The sequence below is a fragment of the Channa argus genome, unplaced genomic scaffold (assembly GCF_033026475.1).
Source record: "Channa argus isolate prfri unplaced genomic scaffold, Channa argus male v1.0 Contig022, whole genome shotgun sequence".
In the NCBI taxonomy this organism is placed as follows: domain Eukaryota; kingdom Metazoa; phylum Chordata; class Actinopteri; order Anabantiformes; family Channidae; genus Channa; species Channa argus.
Window position 1 is genome coordinate 302,397 of NW_027125241.1, and position 13,194 is coordinate 315,590.

At 42.9% G+C, this 13,194-nt stretch overlaps 7 non-coding genes across 7 annotated transcripts; all 7 read left to right on the forward strand.

Annotated features, from left to right (window-relative positions):
• The first annotated feature begins 105 nt into the window (after nucleotides 1-105).
• trnam-cau (transfer RNA methionine (anticodon CAU)) lies at nucleotides 106-178 on the forward strand. The gene has a single exon. It is a non-coding gene; the product is annotated as a tRNA-Met (tRNA).
• Nucleotides 179-3,074: 2,896 nt separating this feature from the next.
• trnam-cau (transfer RNA methionine (anticodon CAU)) lies at nucleotides 3,075-3,147 on the forward strand. Its single transcript has one exon. It is a non-coding gene; the product is annotated as a tRNA-Met (tRNA).
• A 1,414-nt stretch (nucleotides 3,148-4,561) lies between these two features.
• Nucleotides 4,562-4,632, forward strand: trnag-gcc (transfer RNA glycine (anticodon GCC)). Its single transcript has one exon. It is a non-coding gene; the product is annotated as a tRNA-Gly (tRNA).
• Nucleotides 4,633-5,314: 682 nt separating this feature from the next.
• On the forward strand, nucleotides 5,315-5,385 carry trnag-gcc (transfer RNA glycine (anticodon GCC)). Its single transcript has one exon. It is a non-coding gene; the product is annotated as a tRNA-Gly (tRNA).
• A 3,881-nt stretch (nucleotides 5,386-9,266) lies between these two features.
• trnag-gcc (transfer RNA glycine (anticodon GCC)) lies at nucleotides 9,267-9,337 on the forward strand. Its single transcript has one exon. It is a non-coding gene; the product is annotated as a tRNA-Gly (tRNA).
• A 196-nt stretch (nucleotides 9,338-9,533) lies between these two features.
• On the forward strand, nucleotides 9,534-9,606 carry trnam-cau (transfer RNA methionine (anticodon CAU)). The gene has a single exon. It is a non-coding gene; the product is annotated as a tRNA-Met (tRNA).
• Nucleotides 9,607-12,565: 2,959 nt separating this feature from the next.
• Nucleotides 12,566-12,636, forward strand: trnag-gcc (transfer RNA glycine (anticodon GCC)). Its single transcript has one exon. It is a non-coding gene; the product is annotated as a tRNA-Gly (tRNA).
• The last annotated feature ends 558 nt before the right edge of the window (nucleotides 12,637-13,194 follow it).

Here is a 13,194-nt window from a genome sequence, read left to right on the forward strand (position 1 = left end):
AGGACAATTAATGAAGACCCAATTAAGTGTGTCAATGCTATTGTCTTTATGAAATGCGAAAAGGTGTTTACAATTGTTTTTCAATTTAGCAGGCGCATTCCCTCAGCCTCGTTGGCGCAGTTGGCAGCGTGTCAGTCTCATAATCTGAAGGTCGTGAGTTCAAGCCTCACACGAGGCAGGTTTTTCGTAGAATGGACAGCTTCGACATATGTGCGGTCCTCTACCTTCCAGAGACAGCATTGGTAATCCAAAGGTCAAAGGAATAAAGTCTTCAGCACAACAAGTGTTCTTTCCGTGAACTCCAGCTCCCCTCTCTAGTACCGAGACTTGTGCCAGTCAAGGAGCTTAGACTTCAACACCTGCACATTTTCACACCACTAGAATGACATGAAACAGAACAAAGGAAAAAGGGAGGGTATGCTATAAAGATGTTTTGAGACAGTTCTACCTTCTCTCCATCTCTTGAGTAGACGTGAGGGCTGGGCAGCCTCCGAAACTGTTTTACAACAAAACATTCTGTCCCAAGTACTAACCTCATTAGTCTGAAGACAATTAATGAAGACTCAATTAAGGGCGTCAATGCTATTGCCTTTGTGAAATGCGAAAAGATGTTTACATTTTTTCAATTTAGCATGCTTTTTCCCTCAGCCTCGGAAGTTCAGTGGTGATGAGGATAGATGTGATGAGGTGTTTACATTTTTTGTCAAGCCTGACACGAGGCAGGTCTATTGTAGAATGGCCAGCTTGGACATATGTGCAGTCCTCTACCTTCTAGAGAGAGCATTGGTAATGCAAAGGACAAAGGAATAAAGGCTTTAGGAGAACAAGTGTTTTTTTCCGTGAACTCTAGATGCCTAAAGCATATATAAAACCTAAAATTCAAGCCGAACTAAAGCGGACATCCAGGAATTGCGCTCCCCTGTCTAATACCCAAGATGTGTGCCAGTCAAGGAGCTTAGATTTCAACACCTGCAAATTTTCACACCACTAGAAGGGCATGAAACACAACAAAAGAAAAAGGGAAGGTATGCTATAAAGAAACTGTTTTACCATCCAACAAAACATTCTGTCCCAAGTACTAACCTCAATAGTCTGAAGACAATTAATGAAGACTCAATTAAGGGCGTCAATGCTATTGCCTTTGTGAAATGCGAAAAGATGTTTACATTTTTTCAATTTAGCATGCTTTTTCCCTCAGCCTCGGTAGTTCAGTGGTGATGAGGATAGATGTGATGAGGTGTTTACATTTTTTGTCAAGCCTGACACGAGGCAGGTCTATTGTAGAATGGCCAGCTTGGACATATGTGCGGTCCTCTACCTTCCAGAGACAGCATTGGTAATCCAAAGGTCAAAGGAATAAAGTCTTCAGCACAACAAGTGTTCTTTCCGTGAACTCCAGCTCCCCTCTCTAGTACCGAGATTTGTGCCAGTCAAGGAGCTTAGACTTCAACACCTGCACATTTTCACACCACTAGAATGACATGAAACAGAACAAAGGAAAAAGGGAGGGTATTCTATAAAGATGTTTTGAGACAGTTCTACCTTCTCTCCATCTCTTGAGTAGACGTGAGGGCTGGGCAGCCTCCGAAACTGTTTTACCATCCAACAAAACATTCTGTCCCAAGTACTAACCTCATTAGTCTGAAGACAATTAATGAAGACTCAATTAAGGGCGTCAATGCTATTGCCTTTGTGAAATGCGAAAAGATGTTTACATTTTTTCAATTTAGCATGCTTTTTCCCTCAGCCTCGGTAGTTCAGTGGTGATGAGGATAGATGTGATGAGGTGGTGTTTACATTTTTTGTCAAGCCTGACACGAGGCAGGTCTATTGTAGAATGGCCAGCTTGGACATATGTGCAGTCCTCTACCTTCTAGAGAGAGCATTGGTAATGCAAAGGACAAAGGAATAAAGGCTTTAGGAGAACAAGTGTTTTTTTCCGTGAACTCTAGATGCTTAAAGCATATATAAAACCTAAAATTCAAGCCAAACTAAAGCGGACATCCAGGAATTGCGCTCCCCTGTCTAATACCCAAGATGTGTGCCAGTCAAGGAGCTTAGATTTCAACACCTGCAAATTTTCACACCACTAGAAGGGCATGAAACAGAACAAAGGAAAAAGGGAAGGTATGCTATAAAGATGTTTTAAGACATTTCTACCTTCTCTCCATCTGTTGAGTAGACGTGATGGGTGGACAGCTTCCGAAACAGTTTTACCTTTCAACAAAACATTCTGTCCCAAGTACAAATGTCATTAGTGCGACTGTCCAGTGGTGCAGTGGAACACAATGTGGGCATTGGTAGTTCAGTGGTGATGAGGTTAGTATGTGGTTTAGTACGTAGTACTGATGGACCATCAAAAAACATTCTGTCTACACGCAATGGCGTCTTCAATGGAACTCCTTTCTCCGGCACATGGGCATTGGTGGTTCAGTGGTCGAATTCTCGCCTCTGCATCTGCAAATTCTCACCCCACTAGAATGGCATGAAACACAACAAAGGGAAAAAGGAAGGTATGCTATAAAGATGATTTAAGACACTTCTACCTTCTCTCCATCTCTTGAGTAGACACGAGGGTTGGGCAGTTTCCGAAACTGTTTTACCTTTCAGCAAAACATTCTGTCCCAAGTACAAATGTCATTAGTGCGACTGTCCAGTGGTGCAGTGGAACACAATGTGGGCATTGGTAGTTCAGTGGTGATGAGGTTAGTATGTGGTTTAGTATGTAGTACTGATGGACCATCAACAAAAAGATTCTGTCTACACGCGATGGCGTCTTCAATGGAACTCCTTTTTCCAACACGTGGGCATTGGTGGTTCAGTGGTCGAATTCTCACCTGCCACGCGGGAGACCCGGGTTCGATTCCCGGCCAATGCAAGCACCTCTTTAAAAGTCTCACAACTCAAAATGAGCGCAGCTTGACTGACTGATATGCAGTAACAGAGGTCTCAGCCTTCTATTTATTCTCAGGACAATTAATGAAGACCCAATTAAGTGTGTCAATGCTATTGTCTTTATGAAATGCGAAAAGGTGTTTACAATTGTTTTTCAATTTAGCAGGCGCATTCCCTCAGCCTCGTTGGCGCAGTTGGCAGCGCGTCAGTCTCATAATCTGAAGGTCGTGAGTTCAAGCCTCACACGAGGCAGGTTTTTCGTAGAATGGACAGCTTCGACATATGTGCGGTCCTCTACCTTCCAGAGACAGCATTGGTAATCCAAAGGTCAAAGGAATAAAGTCTTCAGCACAACAAGTGTTCTTTCCGTGAACTCCAGCTCCCCTCTCTAGTACCGAGACTTGTGCCAGTCAAGGAGCTTATACTTCAACACCTGCACATTTTCACACCACTAGAATGACATGAAACAGAACAAAGGAAAAAGGGAGGGTATGCTATAAAGATGTTTTGAGACAGTTCTACCTTCTCTCCATCTCTTGAGTAGACTTGAGGGCTGGGCAGCCTCCGAAACTGTTTTACAACAAAACATTCTGTCCCAAGTACTAACCTCAATAGTCTGAAGACAATTAATGAAGACTCAATTAAGGGCGTCAATGCTATTGCCTTTGTGAAATGCGAAAAGATGTTTACATTTTTTCAATTTAGCATGCTTTTTCCCTCAGCCACGCTGAGGGTCACGTGTAGGTGATGAGGATAGATGTGATGAGGTGTTTACATTTTTTGTCAAGCCTGACACGAGGCAGGTCTATTGTAGAATGGCCAGCTTGGACATATGTGCAGTCCTCTACCTTCTAGAGAGAGCATTGGTAATGGAAAGGACAAAGGAATAAAGGCTTTAGGAGAACAAGTGTTTTTTTCCGTGAACTCTAGATGCTTAAAGCATATATAAAACCTAAAATTCAAGCCAAACTAAAGCGGACATCCAGGAATTGCGCTCCCCTGTCTAATACCCAAGCTGTGTGCCACTCAAGGAGCTTAGATTTCAACACCTGCAAATTTTCACACCACTAGAAGGGCATGAAACAGAACAAAGGAAAAAGGGAAGGTATGCTATAAAGATGTTTTAAAACATTTCTACCTTCTCTCCATCTCTTGAGTAGACGTGATGGGTGGACAGCTTCCGAAACAGTTTTCCATCAAAACATTCTGTCCCAAGTACTAACTTCATTAGTGTGACTGTCCAGAGGTGCAGTGGAACACAATGTGGGCATTGGTAGTTCAGTGGTGATGAGGTTAGTGTTGGGTTTAGTACGTAGTACTGATGGACCATCAAAAAACATTCTGTCTACACGCGATGGCGTCTTCAATGGAACTCCTTTCTCCGGCACATGGGCATTGGTGGTTCAGTGGTCGAATTCTCGCCTCTGCATCTGCAAATTCTCACCCCACTAGAATGGCATGAAACACAACAAAGGGAAAAAGGAAGGTATGCTATAAAGATGATTTAAGACACTTCTACCTTCTCTCCATCTCTTGAGTAGACACGAGGGTTGGGCAGTTTCCGAAACTGTTTTACCTTTCAGCAAAACATTCTGTCCCAAGTACAAAAAAGATTCTGTCTACACGCGATGGCGTCTTCAATGGAACTCCTTTTTCCAACACGTGGGCATTGGTGGTTCAGTGGTCGAATTCTCGCCTGCCACGCGGGAGACCCGGGTTCGATTCCCGGCCAATGCAAGCACCTCTTTAAAAGTCTCACAACTCAAAATGAGCGCAGCTTGACTGACTGATATGCAGTAACAGAGGTCTCAGCCTTCTATTTATTCTCAGGACAATTAATGAAGACCCAATTAAGTGTGTCAATGCTATTGTCTTTATGAAATGCGAAAAGGTGTTTACAATTGTTTTTCAATTTAGCAGGCGCATTCCCTCAGGAATTGCGCTCCCCTGTCTAATACCCAAGATGTGTGCCAGTCAAGGAGCTTAGATTTCAACACCTGCAAATTTTCACACCACTAGAAGGGCATGAAACACAACAAAAGAAAAAGGGAAGGTATGCTATAAAGAAACTGTTTTACCATCCAACAAAACATTCTGTCCCAAGTACTAACCTCAATAGTCTGAAGACAATTAATGAAGACTCAATTAAGGGCGTCAATGCTATTGCCTTTGTGAAATGCGAAAAGATGTTTACATTTTTTCAATTTAGCATGCTTTTTCCCTCAGCCTCGGTAGTTCAGTGGTGATGAGGATAGATGTGATGAGGTGTTTACATTTTTTGTCAAGCCTGACACGAGGCAGGTCTATTGTAGAATGGCCAGCTTGGACATATGTGCGGTCCTCTACCTTCCAGAGACAGCATTGGTAATCCAAAGGTCAAAGGAATAAAGTCTTCAGCACAACAAGTGTTCTTTCGTGGGCATTGGTGGTTCAGTGGTCGAATTCTCGCCTGCCACGCGGGAGACCCGGGTTCGATTCCCGGCCAATGCAAGCACCTCTTTAAAAGTCTCACAACTCAAAATGAGCGCAGCTTGACTGACTGATATGCAGTAACAGAGGTCTCAGCCTTCTATTTATTCTCAGGACAATTAATGAAGACCCAATTAAGTGTGTCAATGCTATTGTCTTTATGAAATGCGAAAAGGTGTTTACAATTGTTTTTCAATTTAGCAGGCGCATTCCCTCAGCCTCGTTGGCGCAGTTGGCAGCGCGTCAGTCTCATAATCTGAAGGTCGTGAGTTCAAGCCTCAAACGAGGCAGGTTTTTCGTAGAATGGACAGCTTCGACATATGTGCGGTCCTCTACCTTCCAGAGACAGCATTGGTAATCCAAAGGTCAAAGGAATAAAGTCTTCAGCACAACAAGTGTTCTTTCCGTGAACTCCAGCTCCCCTCTCTAGTACCGAGACTTGTGCCAGTCAAGGAGCTTAGACTTCAACACCTGCACATTTTCACACCACTAGAATGACATGAAACAGAACAAAGGAAAAAGGGAGGGTATGCTATAAAGATGTTTTGAGACAGTTCTACCTTCTCTCCATCTCTTGAGTAGACGTGAGGGCTGGGCAGCCTCCGAAACTGTTTTACAACAAAACATTCTGTCCCAAGTACTAACCTCATTAGTCTGAAGACAATTAATGAAGACTCAATTAAGGGCGTCAATGCTATTGCCTTTGTGAAATGCGAAAAGATGTTTACATTTTTTCAATTTAGCATGCTTTTTCCCTCAGCCTCGGAAGTTCAGTGGTGATGAGGATAGATGTGATGAGGTGTTTACATTTTTTGTCAAGCCTGACACGAGGCAGGTCTATTGTAGAATGGCCAGCTTGGACATATGTGCAGTCCTCTACCTTCTAGAGAGAGCATTGGTAATGCAAAGGACAAAGGAATAAAGGCTTTAGGAGAACAAGTGTTTTTTTCCGTGAACTCTAGATGCTTAAAGCATATATAAAACCTAAAATTCAAGCCGAACTAAAGCGGACATCCAGGAATTGCGCTCCCCTGTCTAATACCCAAGATGTGTGCCAGTCAAGGAGCTTAGATTTCAACACCTGCAAATTTTCACACCACTAGAAGGGCATGAAACACAACAAAAGAAAAAGGGAAGGTATGCTATAAAGAAACTGTTTTACCATCCAACAAAACATTCTGTCCCAAGTACTAACCTCAATAGTCTGAAGACAATTAATGAAGACTCAATTAAGGGCGTCAATGCTATTGCCTTTGTGAAATGCGAAAAGATGTTTACATTTTTTCAATTTAGCATGCTTTTTCCCTCAGCCTCGGTAGTTCAGTGGTGATGAGGATAGATGTGATGAGGTGTTTACATTTTTTGTCAAGCCTGACACGAGGCAGGTCTATTGTAGAATGGCCAGCTTGGACATATGTGCGGTCCTCTACCTTCCAGAGACAGCATTGGTAATCCAAAGGTCAAAGGAATAAAGTCTTCAGCACAACAAGTGTTCTTTCCGTGAACTCCAGCTCCCCTCTCTAGTACCGAGATTTGTGCCAGTCAAGGAGCTTAGACTTCAACACCTGCACATTTTCACACCACTAGAATGACATGAAACAGAACAAAGGAAAAAGGGAGGGTATTCTATAAAGATGTTTTGAGACAGTTCTACCTTCTCTCCATCTCTTGAGTAGACGTGAGGGCTGGGCAGCCTCCGAAACTGTTTTACCATCCAACAAAACATTCTGTCCCAAGTACTAACCTCATTAGTCTGAAGACAATTAATGAAGACTCAATTAAGGGCGTCAATGCTATTGCCTTTGTGAAATGCGAAAAGATGTTTACATTTTTTCAATTTAGCATGCTTTTTCCCTCAGCCTCGGTAGTTCAGTGGTGATGAGGATAGATGTGATGAGGTGGTGTTTACATTTTTTGTCAAGCCTGACACGAGGCAGGTCTATTGTAGAATGGCCAGCTTGGACATATGTGCAGTCCTCTACCTTCTAGAGAGAGCATTGGTAATGCAAAGGACAAAGGAATAAAGGCTTTAGGAGAACAAGTGTTTTTTTCCGTGAACTCTAGATGCTTAAAGCATATATAAAACCTAAAATTCAAGCCGAACTAAAGCGGACATCCAGGAATTGCGCTCCCCTGTCTAATACCCAAGATGTGTGCCAGTCAAGGAGCTTAGATTTCAACACCTGCAAATTTTCACACCACTAGAAGGGCATGAAACACAACAAAAGAAAAAGGGAAGGTATGCTATAAAGAAACTGTTTTACCATCCAACAAAACATTCTGTCCCAAGTACTAACCTCAATAGTCTGAAGACAATTAATGAAGACTCAATTAAGGGCGTCAATGCTATTGCCTTTGTGAAATGCGAAAAGATGTTTACATTTTTTCAATTTAGCATGCTTTTTCCCTCAGCCTCGGTAGTTCAGTGGTGATGAGGATAGATGTGATGAGGTGTTTACATTTTTTGTCAAGCCTGACACGAGGCAGGTCTATTGTAGAATGGCCAGCTTGGACATATGTGCGGTCCTCTACCTTCCAGAGACAGCATTGGTAATCCAAAGGTCAAAGGAATAAAGTCTTCAGCACAACAAGTGTTCTTTCCGTGAACTCCAGCTCCCCTCTCTAGTACCGAGATTTGTGCCAGTCAAGGAGCTTAGACTTCAACACCTGCACATTTTCACACCACTAGAATGACATGAAACAGAACAAAGGAAAAAGGGAGGGTATTCTATAAAGATGTTTTGAGACAGTTCTACCTTCTCTCCATCTCTTGAGTAGACGTGAGGGCTGGGCAGCCTCCGAAACTGTTTTACCATCCAACAAAACATTCTGTCCCAAGTACTAACCTCATTAGTCTGAAGACAATTAATGAAGACTCAATTAAGGGCGTCAATGCTATTGCCTTTGTGAAATGCGAAAAGATGTTTACATTTTTTCAATTTAGCATGCTTTTTCCCTCAGCCTCGGTAGTTCAGTGGTGATGAGGATAGATGTGATGAGGTGGTGTTTACATTTTTTGTCAAGCCTGACACGAGGCAGGTCTATTGTAGAATGGCCAGCTTGGACATATGTGCAGTCCTCTACCTTCTAGAGAGAGCATTGGTAATGCAAAGGACAAAGGAATAAAGGCTTTAGGAGAACAAGTGTTTTTTTCCGTGAACTCTAGATGCTTAAAGCATATATAAAACCTAAAATTCAAGCCAAACTAAAGCGGACATCCAGGAATTGCGCTCCCCTGTCTAATACCCAAGCTGTGTGCCAGTCAAGGAGCTTAGATTTCAACACCTGCAAATTTTCACACCACTAGAAGGGCATGAAACAGAACAAAGGAAAAAGGGAAGGTATGCTATAAAGATGTTTTAAAACATTTCTACCTTCTCTCCATCTCTTGAGTAGACGTGATGGGTGGACAGCTTCCGAAACAGTTTTCCAACAAAACATTCTGTCCCAAGTACTAACTTCATTAGTGTGACTGTCCAGAGGTGCAGTGGAACACAATGTGGGCATTGGTAGTTCAGTGGTGATGAGGTTAGTGTTGGGTTTAGTACGTAGTACTGATGGACCATCAAAAAACATTCTGTCTACACGCGATGGCGTCTTCAATGGAACTCCTTTCTCCGGCACATGGGCATTGGTGGTTCAGTGGTCGAATTCTCGCCTCTGCATCTGCAAATTCTCACCCCACTAGAATGGCATGAAACACAACAAAGGGAAAAAGGAAGGTATGCTATAAAGATGATTTATGACACTTCTACCTTCTCTCCATCTCTTGAGTAGACACGAGGGTTGGGCAGTTTCCGAAACTGTTTTACCTTTCAGCAAAACATTCTGTCCCAAGTACAAAAAAGATTCTGTCTACACGCGATGGCGTCTTCAATGGAACTCCTTTTTCCAACACGTGGGCATTGGTGGTTCAGTGGTCGAATTCTCGCCTGCCACGCGGGAGACCCGGGTTCGATTCCCGGCCAATGCAAGCACCTCTTTAAAAGTCTCACAACTCAAAATGAGCGCAGCTTGACTGACTGATATGCAGTAACAGAGGTCTCAGCCTTCTATTTATTCTCAGGACAATTAATGAAGACCCAATTAAGTGTGTCAATGCTATTGTCTTTATGAAATGCGAAAAGGTGTTTACAATTGTTTTTCAATTTAGCAGGCGCATTCCCTCAGCCTCGTTGGCGCAGTTGGCAGCGTGTCAGTCTCATAATCTGAAGGTCGTGAGTTCAAGCCTCACACGAGGCAGGTTTTTCGTAGAATGGACAGCTTCGACATATGTGCGGTCCTCTACCTTCCAGAGACAGCATTGGTAATCCAAAGGTCAAAGGAATAAAGTCTTCAGCACAACAAGTGTTCTTTCCGTGAACTCCAGCTCCCCTCTCTAGTACCGAGACTTGTGCCAGTCAAGGAGCTTAGACTTCAACACCTGCACATTTTCACACCACTAGAATGACATGAAACAGAACAAAGGAAAAAGGGAGGGTATGCTATAAAGATGTTTTGAGACAGTTCTACCTTCTCTCCATCTCTTGAGTAGACGTGAGGGCTGGGCAGCCTCCGAAACTGTTTTACAACAAAACATTCTGTCCCAAGTACTAACCTCATTAGTCTGAAGACAATTAATGAAGACTCAATTAAGGGCGTCAATGCTATTGCCTTTGTGAAATGCGAAAAGATGTTTACATTTTTTCAATTTAGCATGCTTTTTCCCTCAGCCTCGGAAGTTCAGTGGTGATGAGGATAGATGTGATGAGGTGTTTACATTTTTTGTCAAGCCTGACACGAGGCAGGTCTATTGTAGAATGGCCAGCTTGGACATATGTGCAGTCCTCTACCTTCTAGAGAGAGCATTGGTAATGCAAAGGACAAAGGAATAAAGGCTTTAGGAGAACAAGTGTTTTTTTCCGTGAACTCTAGATGCTTAAAGCATATATAAAACCTAAAATTCAAGCCGAACTAAAGCGGACATCCAGGAATTGCGCTCCCCTGTCTAATACCCAAGATGTGTGCCAGTCAAGGAGCTTAGATTTCAACACCTGCAAATTTTCACACCACTAGAAGGGCATGAAACACAACAAAAGAAAAAGGGAAGGTATGCTATAAAGAAACTGTTTTACCATCCAACAAAACATTCTGTCCCAAGTACTAACCTCAATAGTCTGAAGACAATTAATGAAGACTCAATTAAGGGCGTCAATGCTATTGCCTTTGTGAAATGCGAAAAGATGTTTACATTTTTTCAATTTAGCATGCTTTTTCCCTCAGCCTCGGTAGTTCAGTGGTGATGAGGATAGATGTGATGAGGTGTTTACATTTTTTGTCAAGCCTGACACGAGGCAGGTCTATTGTAGAATGGCCAGCTTGGACATATGTGCGGTCCTCTACCTTCCAGAGACAGCATTGGTAATCCAAAGGTCAAAGGAATAAAGTCTTCAGCACAACAAGTGTTCTTTCCGTGAACTCCAGCTCCCCTCTCTAGTACCGAGATTTGTGCCAGTCAAGGAGCTTAGACTTCAACACCTGCACATTTTCACACCACTAGAATGACATGAAACAGAACAAAGGAAAAAGGGAGGGTATTCTATAAAGATGTTTTGAGACAGTTCTACCTTCTCTCCATCTCTTGAGTAGACGTGAGGGCTGGGCAGCCTCCGAAACTGTTTTACCATCCAACAAAACATTCTGTCCCAAGTACTAACCTCATTAGTCTGAAGACAATTAATGAAGACTCAATTAAGGGCGTCAATGCTATTGCCTTTGTGAAATGCGAAAAGATGTTTACATTTTTTCAATTTAGCATGCTTTTTCCCTCAGCCTCGGTAGTTCAGTGGTGATGAGGATAGATGTGATGAGGTGGTGTTTACATTTTTTGTCAAGCCTGACACGAGGCAGGTCTATTGTAGAATGGCCAGCTTGGACATATGTGCAGTCCTCTACCTTCTAGAGAGAGCATTGGTAATGCAAAGGACAAAGGAATAAAGGCTTTAGGAGAACAAGTGTTTTTTTCCGTGAACTCTAGATGCTTAAAGCATATATAAAACCTAAAATTCAAGCCAAACTAAAGCGGACATCCAGGAATTGCGCTCCCCTGTCTAATACCCAAGATGTGTGCCAGTCAAGGAGCTTAGATTTCAACACCTGCAAATTTTCACACCACTAGAAGGGCATGAAAAAGAACAAAGGAAAAAGGGAAGGTATGCTATAAAGATGTTTTAAGACATTTCTACCTTCTCTCCATCTGTTGAGTAGACGTGATGGGTGGACAGCTTCCGAAACAGTTTTACCTTTCAACAAAACATTCTGTCCCAAGTACAAATGTCATTAGTGCGACTGTCCAGTGGTGCAGTGGAACACAATGTGGGCATTGGTAGTTCAGTGGTGATGAGGTTAGTATGTGGTTTAGTATGTAGTACTGATGGACCATCAAGAAAAAGATTCTGTCTACACGCGATGGCGTCTTCAATGGAACTCCTTTTTCCAACATGTGGGCATTGGTGGTTCAGTGGTCGAATTCTAGCCTGCCACGCGGGAGACCCGGGTTCGATTCCCGGCCAATGCAAGCACCTCTTTAAAAGTCTCACAACTCAAAATGAGCGCAGCTTGACTGACTGATATGCAGTAACAGAGGTCTCAGCCTTCTATTTATTCTCAGGACAATTAATGAAGACCCAATTAAGTGTGTCAATGCTATTGTCTTTATGAAATGCGAAAAGGTGTTTGGAAACAGTTTTCCATCAAAACATTCTGTCCCAAGTACTAACTTCATTAGTGTGACTGTCCAGAGGTGCAGTGGAACACAATGTGGGCATTGGTAGTTCAGTGGTGATGAGGTTAGTGTTGGGTTTAGTACGTAGTACTGATGGACCATCAAAAAACATTCTGTCTACACGCGATGGCGTCTTCAATGGAACTCCTTTCTCCGGCACATGGGCATTGGTGGTTCAGTGGTCGAATTCTCGCCTCTGCATCTGCAAATTCTCACCCCACTAGAATGGCATGAAACACAACAAAGGGAAAAAGGAAGGTATGCTATAAAGATGATTTAAGACACTTCTACCTTCTCTCCATCTCTTGAGTAGACACGAGGGTTGGGCAGTTTCCGAAACTGTTTTACCTTTCAGCAAAACATTCTGTCCCAAGTACAAAAAAGATTCTGTCTACACGCGATGGCGTCTTCAATGGAACTCCTTTTTCCAACACGTGGGCATTGGTGGTTCAGTGGTCGAATTCTCGCCTGCCACGCGGGAGACCCGGGTTCGATTCCCGGCCAATGCAAGCACCTCTTTAAAAGTCTCACAACTCAAAATGAGCGCAGCTTGACTGACTGATATGCAGTAACAGAGGTCTCAGCCTTCTATTTATTCTCAGGACAATTAATGAAGACCCAATTAAGTGTGTCAATGCTATTGTCTTTATGAAATGCGAAAAGGTGTTTACAATTGTTTTTCAATTTATCAGGCGCATTCCCTCAGCCTCGTTGGCGCAGTTGGCAGCGAGTCAGTCTCATAATCTGAAGGTCGTGAGTTCAAGCCTCACACGAGGCAGGTTTTTTGTAGAATGGACAGCTTCGACATATGTGCGGTCCTCTACCTTCCAGAGACAGCATTGGTAATCCAAAGGTCAAAGGAATAAAGTCTTCAGCACAACAAGTGTTCTTTCCGTGAACTCCAGCTCCCCTCTCTAGTACCGAGACTTGTGCCAGTCAAGGAGCTTAGACTTCAACACCTGCACATTTTCACACCACTAGAATGACATGAAACAGAACAAAGGAAAAAGGGAGGGTATGCTATAAAGATGTTTTGAGACAGTTCTACCTTCTCTCCATCTCTTGAG